General features: G+C 35.1%; 1 pseudogene across 1 annotated transcript; it reads right to left on the reverse strand.

Moving 5' to 3' along the window:
• Positions 1-475: 475 nt before the first annotated feature.
• LOC104458965 lies at positions 476-9,458 on the reverse strand (annotated as a pseudogene). Its single transcript, XR_727652.1, has 3 exons — positions 9,201-9,458; positions 6,546-6,673; positions 476-590 (listed from the first exon to the last, which is right to left on the reverse strand). The product of XR_727652.1 is annotated as a fibropellin-3 pseudogene (transcript).
• Between the last annotated feature and the right edge of the window lie 63 nt (positions 9,459-9,521).

Raw genomic sequence — 9,521 nt, forward strand, 5'->3', positions numbered from 1 at the left:
CAAGTTATCAGTTGGAATCAACCTCACTGCACTGCAGTTTCATCCTCAAACTTCTAAGATTATTAAGTTTCAGTGTGCTTATGTTTAAATTACTAATTTGATTCTGAGTAAAACAATGGCAACAGATGTACTCAATTCACTTAATGTATTTTTAAAGGCTGCTACACAGCCGTGATTACCATCTGTGTGGATATTAGCACTGGACCACAATTAGTTATATATTCTTTGTACTATTGAAATACTCTTCAGTTCTCTTACTTGATATAGTACAAACACCATCTCAGTAGAAAAGTAATAAAAAAATCCGTATTACCCAAGTGAATCGTCCTTGTGTTATTGATTTAAATAAATAACAAACACATAAATGTATGTCCCTCTTGTCTCTTAGAGTAATGAATGCATTTCAAGTTCTGCTTGTCTGAAGCTTTTTTACTTTGGAGCACTGAATTAGTTTAACATGTATTAAATTACTTACAGTGAATCCTCCAATTATATTAAGACACAATCCTTCATTCAGACAGTTGACGCTGAGCAGCCTGCAGTAGTCAATTACTTCCTCACAGTTCTTTCCAGTGAATCCTGGCATGCAGCTGCAAATACACCAGTGTATTTTAGAGGGCTTGCATTTTAAAAGTTAATTATATTTAATTATATTCCATAATTATATTATATAACGTTCTTGCAGTAACAAAACAGACCTTGTATTTTATTTAAAATAAACAGAACATGTTTTCAAGCAATTAAAAATCAGTTGCATGATTTTGGGTATTTTTACTTCTCCATACAATATTTTTTTTTCATTGATTAAAGTATTTTCTTAACAATATTTTAGATAAACTTCTGGAAACAAAAGACAATATCAAATAAGGTAACATTTAATAACTAACTATAAATGATGTTTTGGAAATCTATTAGAAACGATGGGTCAATTTAATAATCAGAGAGGAAAATCAGAAATACGATGATAACTGAAGTTTAAAATAGCATCAATCATTACTAGTGATTAACAAAGAGTAGTCAATAATTACATGCTTAGGTATGTAAGGAATAACGTAAGGAACATGTGCAAAGGACAATGCATGTTTGCTTTTGTGTTTGTTTAGTTGTAATTTGGTATGTTCTCTAAAAGGAGAAAACTAGCATTCTGTTTTGTGTCAGTTTCCTAGTTCCATATGATGCCAATGGAGCCGTGGATAATTCTTTTACAGTAAAAGGAACTGCAGACATTTCTTCTGCTTCATGTCAGAACTTGTCATTAGTAGGAGAAAATCTTTTTCTTATCTAGCCCTCCAGTGTTTAAAAAATCCCCTATACACACACACACAAAGATGAGATTCAAATGGACAGTAAACAAGTCTTATTCAAAATCAATAATGGAACAGTGTAGAAAAATATTATAATATTTGTATCTTACTCAAAATGTGCAAAAAGTAAAATCTAGGTTGAGAAAACTCTCTTTTGTGTGTTGATAGATATATAAACCCGTCAAATTCACTCAGTATAGTCTTACAGACATGCTTAGCATGTTCCTCTATCTAAAGGCCCTTTCTGGTAGCATGGAAAGAAAAGATTTAAGTAGAAGAGAAAGGAAATGGCCAGTTAGATGAAAATCTGTGTTTGCGAAGGAACCCTAAAGTGACAGATAGGAAGTTTCTTTAGCTTTTTCTGAGGGGTACTTTGTCTAATGTCTCAGCCCAGAAGCTGGAAATCATGATGTTGATAAAGAATTGTTCTTGCTCCTGATGGATATGAGACTTGGTCTTTTCCCTATTTTAAAAAAAATAACACGTCCTGCATGAAGCCTCTCACAGTTATGTAGCATACAAAAGTAAATAACATATTTTCAATAGCAAATGGTTAGACAACAACATTCATCAGGAAGTATGTGTGTTAACCATATTTTCTGAATCAGTTAAAGACGCCTAATCAATGGGTATGGCTATGCCTCCAAGGGATGCGCTGAGGCATCTAGCATGTCCAGAAGCTTAAGTCACTTTAGTGAAGTGTTAAACAGGCCAGATTTCATGAGAAACCCCTGGAGAGCATCCACACAGTCCATGCATAGGACCATTTAGACAGAGATAGGGAGATATGAGAAAACCTGCTGTGAACAGTTATTTTCTTTGAGGCTAGTATAGACACAACCATGGGAGGACACTCTATGCAAGTAGCAATGGACTACACGATCCTCACCCTCCTCTTGAAAAAATTGCTGTAATTTCAAGTACTAGGAATCAAAATTCTTGCAAAATCTACTCTTAACAAACTTCTCGTTCACTTACTGTAGCTAAAAGGAGTTTTTCATAATATTTAGTTGTTTTTATTTCAGCATGTTCAAAGATATCAGATAATTACATACTTATTTTTCCCTTTGAACAAAAGTACTCATCACCAGATAGCATATTTGTTGTCCTTTATAACACCATTAATCCATACATTATATTTATATATAAAAGGAATGTAAAGAAGAAAGTATTTTTAGCTTTTGTTATAATTCCATATTTAAATAATACTTGAAACCAAATCAGAGCGATTCAATTAAAATGTTTGTTTTACTGATTTGTTTTCACCAGTGATCTGAAATCATCTGAAAGAGCTCCTAGCTTTTTGGTTCAATTTATTCACATAATCTATGACTGTTTCATAAAATAAATAATTCAGTAAGCCAATTTTAGAGACTTTTTCTCTAATTTTTCTATTTGCTTATTTTTCCTATTTTTGGTTGGTTTGGGTTTTTTTTTCTGGTTTGCAATAGACATATCAATGTCAGAGAAGGTATGAGTAAATGAACAGCAAGAAAGTTGCCAATAAAGTTCCAAAGCTGACACTAACAGAACAAATTTTCTGAGAACTACATTTCACATTTTTTGTGACTTATTTTTGTCCTAAAGAACAAGGATAGTAGAAGATACAAAGTAAACAATCACAATTTACTGTGATGGATATCCCTGTTCACTACGTATTTGAATTCACCATAATTTTGACATTCAGGAAAAAAAGTTACTGTTAGATTCTTAGCACAAAGTTGCATATAATATCAAGACTGAAAAGATGGAATGAGGATACAAGACAGCCATACATCATAACTAAACAAAATTATGTTGAGTCTGTTTCATTCTATGTTTATTATGGAAAACAACTGGTTTCGCCAACAAGAAAGGATAAGCAGATAGAAGCTGAGATGGTGATGGATACAAGCAGAATGCAGCTTGGGCATAAGGAGAAGCAGACAAAATACGGGCAACCAAACCAAAACGAAAAGGATTAAAAGGTCAGTTCAGCTATTATTTCAATTAATATATGCATGTGAGATAAAAATCATTACATTTATTTAAAATGTTAAAATGCTGTAAAAGTTGATCAGGTAGTAGTATTACACTGAATGAAACACATGCAGTTTTTTGTGGAGTAACTAGACATCGTCATAACCTACAGCATTTGACAACGATTACCAAAAATGAAACAAAACCTCCACTTAAAACATTGAATGAGCAGCTCCGAACCTCCTGAATAAAGCAACATGGTTAATGGTAGGTTTCCTTTGAGTAAAATGAATTAAAACATGACTCATAACCAGAGAGTTTCAAGTCTGTGCCTTAAAACTGAAACTGTTAAACCACTGTTCCTATAGGCCTTCCATCATCCTCTCATACTCAAGTGGCTAATGCAAGACATAAATTTACAACGAGAATGCTGAATTCTAAAAACAGTGAAACCTGCTTCCTGTCATGCCTCTCTAAAACTCAGCACCTCCTCTACATTCCAGCACTCTGACTTTGGCAAGACTGCAACTCTCACAGCTGAACTACTTAATCCGGTCTCCTTGTGAAAAGTATGTGATTCATGCTCCCTCAAAATGCTTTGTTTCACCAAATGCCACCTTCCAAGAACACAGGCATAATCATACACAGAATTTACGTTTATTAAATATTTGGGATTAAGTGATAGAAAACTGATGTTGTTTTTACAAAAAGTGAGGAAATACATTTCAATCAATTAACAATAATCACTAAAAAATATTTGGAGCCTTCAGGGACTGAACGGCAAAACTAAGGCTGAGTATTGAAACTAAATTCCAATGCTGCCACACTTATCTGAGATAAGTCTGCTGTTTTATTATCTGATTTAGGACAGTAGTCTAGGCTTTCTCTGTACATCTGTACAGAGAAAATTCAGAACCTTCAGATGCTTCATCTCACATGTCCTGTATATTTCTCTTGGAAAGAGATGGAGTTTCTGGAGTTCTCTTTATTCACTAAGAAAGCCTGTTGTGCAGCTTAGATGCTAGGGAAAACTATGTGAATTAAATACTACCCAAATTTTTCACTTACACAGTATGTAAAGGGCCAAGCACTTGATGTTGTACGAAGTTGAAGGATGTATTCTTCATTACTCTATTCAGAGTGTTCTCTCTAGGACATTTATTTCCCTTTTTTAGAGTGTTCTTAGTATTAAAAATAATAAGCTTATAACCTATCCCATTTCTCAAACTAGATCTTCACAAATGTGTCTTGCCTGTCTTGGCAAATAGGTATTTTACAGATAGCACAACTGAATGCATGAATAATACACAAATATTAAAAGTAAAATCTAAGCACCACTGATATTAATAGGATCTTAACACTTAATATTAGTAGCAAACAGGATTGTACCATCTGAGCCCAAAACTAAAACCTCTAGTACCTAGCTTTACCACATAAGTGATTGTCTTGATAATCAACATAAATCATAGAATCATAGAATTGTTTAGGTTGGAAAAGACCTTCGATATCACCGAGTCCAACCGTAAATCTAATACTGCCAAGTCCACCCCTAAACCATGTCCCTAAACCAACATCTACATGTCTTTTAAATACCCACAGGGTGGTGACTCAACCACTGCCCTGGGCAGCCTGTTACCATTTTTGACAACCCTTTCAGTGAAGAAATTTTTGCTGCTATCCAATCTAAACCTCCCCTGGTGTACCTTGAGGCCATTTTGTCTTGTCCTATCACTTGATACTTGGGAGAAGAGACGGACACCCCACTAAAACCTCCTTTCAGGTAGTTGCAGAGAGAGATAAGGTCTCCCCTGAGCCTCCTTTTCTCCAGACTAAACAACCTCAGTTTCCTCAGCCGCTCCTCATAAGACTTTTTCTCTAGACCCTTCACCAGCTTCATTGCCCCTCTTTGAACATGCAGCTGGGTTGTTAACTGCACGTTTTTACTTCCTGTTATATTGATTTAAATAACAGTTCTTACTCTCACATAGTATACCAGTGGAAAGACTGTTAAATCACCATGCCTTTCTATGGCTATTTTTATTAACCAGTTTCCATGGTACAAGAAGATTCATGGCACAGAGTATTTCTATCAGTGCTTTGTGAAATTGTAAATTATTAGATCTGCATTGCACACAGGCCCAGGATTTTTTTTTTTAAGAAAGGCAATCTATATCTTTATATTAATTGTTCATGTTATGCATATTTTAAATGTAAGCTTCAGGCGTCATTTAATACTAATTCATGCACCAACATACCATGTAAAAGACTGGCTATATAATAGTACATTTTTAGTAGCTTCTATCTTAGTTTAAAGTATTGGAAAATAAATTATATTGGTGTTGTTCTGTGCTATGCGTACCTATATGGGAAGATCTAACTGTGTATGTGTTTGTGTTTGTGTATGTATATATGTGTGCAGGTGTAAGTATAAATAAACCGGTATGTCTCTTTTCTTCTTTGGGAAAATCATAAACATAGTCTTACTTATATTTTAGTTTCCAGACTTCTCAACTGAATCTCTTGTGATGGACAGTAACTTTACTTCTGTTATGTATTTGCTGTTTCTAAGGTCATTCATAATGTGTTTTCAGGCTTTTGTGTACCACAGCTTTCAATTTTCTGCTTTTATGAATATCCTAAAATTTGAAAGTTGTTTACTGCACTTCAGTAACGCTTAGCAGAACTTACTTCAAGCAACCAGACAAAAGCCAAGCAAATGTGAAGAGTACAAATTGTACTCCTTAGTGATGTAAGAAAAATATCTAAAAAGCAATTTAAAATGGAATTAAATTATATACTTACTGGGTCATTTCTGCTATTTTCAAATGGAAAACTTTCAGCATGGTCTTTCTGAATGAAGCACTTTTTAATACGCTGCTTGAAAGTTCAATCTAAGACCTACTAATGCATGTCTGTGAATTAAAAATTGTCTTATCCTTTCAGAAACATAGTATAAACATCATACACCCTGAATGGGAGTGGTACCTGTAGTTTAATTGTCTCACTTGTCATCCATGTGTCAGGATTGATATATTTTATCCTACAAAATTAATGATGAAACAATTTATAACTCCTAAAATATTTTAAACCTTTTTGTAGCACTTCAAGAGTTTTCAAGAGCACAACACAGTAGGGCACCAAAATTAAATAACAAATTCTTAAAATAAAAGTTTATAGTTTTCTGTGTTCTCTGTGACTGACGACGCCTTTTATTTCCACAATCAGTGGGATATCAACAAGTGATCCAACAAAGCATGCAAATAAATTAATTTCCAGTCTTACCTGCAGTTATAGTTCTGTTGTTGAGCTACACAAGTTGCATTATTTAAGCAAGGCAACAATTCACATGGATTCAGTATTCTCTCACAAAACTTGCCAGTGAATATTGGCAGGCAGATACATGCCACATCCTATAGAAGAGAAGGGAGTATAGAAATAATTATTTATTGCAACCAAAGCAATGCAGAAATTAGTGTTTACTTCCATTACTATAGAGACCCTAACTAGGACATGGTCTCCTCACATTAAGCAGTACACAAAGACAGAATGAAAAGCAGTCCTAGCCCCAAATAGGTTACAAACATAATTTAGGAGAAGTGGAATAGGCCTTCCAGCACAGATTATACCAAAGTTGAGTTTGCTAGCTGGAAACATACCAGGTCTAAATTTGGCTGGCTTTGTGAATTGATAACTGAATAAAGAAGGAGCTTTATAATTTATTTATGGCTTTCCACATTTTTGAATTTGTTCCAATGTAATGTTTGCATCTATCAAACAGTAACAGTGCACAAAGTACCTCAGATACCAAACAGTATTCACTAACTGGAGTAGGAAAGAAAACGGTTTGTATCCTCTTTCCCCTTCAATATGAAGCACAAACACTATTACTTCTCTATGCACAGTAAGAACAGTAAGTTGTTTCACAAAACAAAATATTTATTAGAGCTGACACTCTTGCCCTTTTTTTTTCTATATAAAGTGATGTTCTTTATAGGCTTTTTGACATCAGAAAGTAAGGTAAAAATATATAGGGGTTTCCCCCAGTGAAACTGGAAGCCTTCAGGTGTTTCTACAGAATTGGTCTTAAAGGCATGATCAGGGAACTTTATTTTAACATCTACAGAGAGATTTCTATATGTGTGAAACAAACCTCTGCATTTTTTTGTCTATAGAAATGATCGTACAAAATAGTATATGTTAGTTTATCTACTAGACAAAATATTTAGACAGGTTGCCTAATTTAGAAATATATTAATTTGGCAATTTAGATTATCTTTTCTTCTCCCTCTGTGAGTATGTATCACTGGTATATAACAACTGAGCTTCTGAACTCTTCTTTTACTATTTTGATTCTGGATAATGACTGTTATTTGCAATAGTCATGCTAATGAAAGAACATTGACAACACAGTTTGAAATACTACCAGATATGACTCTATTATCAAACCTTCGTGAGTCTGCATTAATTTATTCTATTTCACAAAAAGGAAAAAAAAAGAAAGAAAAAAAAGGAATTAAAACCAGATACCACAAGAAAAGCAACAATAAGGAACAACCACTAGGTAATAAAGATGACTGACGTATCATGGTTTATATCAGATTTTATTAGAGAGAGAGAGAAAAAATGAAACAATTTCAGCAGTTTCTTAAGTGACCTCCAAGCCACTGAACTGAAAATGTTGAATTTAGTCTTTTTAACCATAGAAATATTAGAAACACTACACATTCAGAAAATACTGTATTTCTTAATGAAACACACAAATCTAATTTTAAAGTTACATTAGAATTATGTTTTGGCACTTTCATGGAACAGATTCTCCTGGAAGCTATGTCAAGGCAAATGGATGACAGCGAGGTGATTAGAAAGTGTCTAACATGGCTTCACAAAGGGAAAACCATGCCTGACTAATCTGATGGCTTTCTATGATAGAGTGACCGTGTTGATGGATAAGGGAAGAGCAACTGATGGTGTCTACCTTGACTTCTTTAAGGCCTTTGACATTGTCTGTCGCATATCATTGCTGCCAATTGGAGAGATATAGGTTTGATGGGTGAACTATTCAATGGATAAGGAATTGGCAGGGTGACCCTGTCCAAAAAGTTGCAATCAACAGCTCAGTCTACAAATTGAGATCAGTAACAACAGTGATACTCCTCAGGGACCTGCACTGGGACCAGTACTGTTCAATATTTTTATAAATAACATTGACAGTGGGATTGAGTGCACCCTCAGCAAGTTTGCAGATGATACCAGTCAAGCTGAGCAGTGCAGTTCACTCACTAAAAGGAAGTGATGGCATTCAGAGGGATTTGACAGGCTGTAGCAGTGGACCCATGTGAATCTCATGAAGTTCAACAAGGACAAGTGCAACTTCTTGCACCCAGGTCAGGGCAGTGTGGCAGGTGCATTCACCCCAGTAGCTGGCCTAACAGCATGATACATGGACCTGTTAGAGTGAGTCCAGTAAAGCGTTGTGAAAATGGCTGTAGAGAAAGGCTGAGAGAATTGGGGTTGTTCAGCCTGGACAAGAGAAGACTCTGGGGAGAACTTATTGTGGCCTTTCAATATGTAAAGGGGGCCTATAAGAAAGAGAGGAAAAGACTTTCTACCAAGGCCTTTAATGCCAGGACAAGGAGTAGAGGTTTTAAACTGAAAGAGGTTTAGATTGGGCATAAGGAGGACATTTTTTACAATGAGGGTGGTGAGACAGTGGAACAGGTTGCCCAGAGAAGTTCAGGATGTCCTATTGTAGAAACTGTTCAAGATCAGCTTGGATGGGGTTTTGAGCAACACGATCTAGTGGAAGATGTCCCTGCCCACAGCAAGAGTGTTGGAACTAGATGAACTTTTAAAAGTCCCTTCCAATCCAAACCATTCTATGATTCTGTGATTCTATGCTATGTTGTTCAAATAAGGATCTCTAAAGTTTATACTTACATTTGGCAAATCGATACAGGTACCCCTGTTCTGACATGGCCTTGAAGAACATTCGTTGATATCAATTTCACAATTGTGACCAAGAAAACCAGCAGGACAATCACAAACATATCCAGACTGACTATATTGGCATATGCCCCCATTCAGGCATGGCTGAGATGCACAAGGATCACCAGGTTCCTCACAAAATGGACCTAAAAGAAATAAACATAAAAAATTAGGAAGTGTTTCAGTGAATGATGTTTCTTGATATGCTGCCTATAAACACTACCTTGTCACTATGTTGTATTTCCCTATTACACAGAATCACAGAATCACAGA

This window comes from Pterocles gutturalis, unplaced genomic scaffold, assembly GCF_000699245.1.
Source record: "Pterocles gutturalis isolate BGI_N339 unplaced genomic scaffold, ASM69924v1 scaffold16816, whole genome shotgun sequence".
Taxonomy (NCBI): Eukaryota; Metazoa; Chordata; class Aves; order Pterocliformes; family Pteroclidae; genus Pterocles; species Pterocles gutturalis.